Below are 666 nucleotides of genomic sequence, written 5' to 3' on the forward strand. Positions count from 1 at the left end.
TTTAATTCTCACCGAGATCTGCTGTGTTGACCTGGTCAACACAGCAGCAGCCCTCCAGGTGGGAGAGGATCAAAAACCAGTTCAGCTCAACAAACTGCAGAACATCCATAGACAACAAGGAGGCATAAACAGGAGTGGAAGTAGGGGGTTATGGCAGGGTACTGCGTACACCTAAAAGATTTAGCGGGGTACGTACCTGCAAGAGAGGGGAGCGGCTGTCTGCTGTAGAAAATCAATGGGTTCACTGTGCAGCCGTGAGTTCACCCACTAATCAGCCGTGACTGATTAGTTTTTCGAGAACAATCTAAAGCACGACTTAATCAGTTAATAAATAACTTTTTCTCCATTTCATATTGTTTCTGAACTGTTCATGCTTTACTAGAGCAGGGCTGCAATACGTGGATCGTGGAAGGTTTTGAGTCGATCTCGGCATTAGGAGACAAACTGAACGCCGCCAGGAGGCTGAGACCAGCACGTCCTCCTCTGATTGGCTTAAAACGTTCCTAACTTTATTAAAGAACAACAACAAAAATCAGCAGAATGTGTTCAAATTAATGACCCAACAAAATAATAATCTCAGTGATTATTGTTTCTACAAGTTGTTGCGCAATTCTGTGCATTTCGCTTCATTCTCAAAATAACTAGCAGAGCAGGAGTTTAAAATTA

Source organism: Poecilia latipinna, unplaced genomic scaffold (assembly GCF_001443285.1).
Source record: "Poecilia latipinna isolate Pla-1442-1.1 unplaced genomic scaffold, P_latipinna-1.0 Scaffold4759, whole genome shotgun sequence".
In the NCBI taxonomy this organism is placed as follows: Eukaryota; Metazoa; Chordata; class Actinopteri; order Cyprinodontiformes; family Poeciliidae; genus Poecilia; species Poecilia latipinna.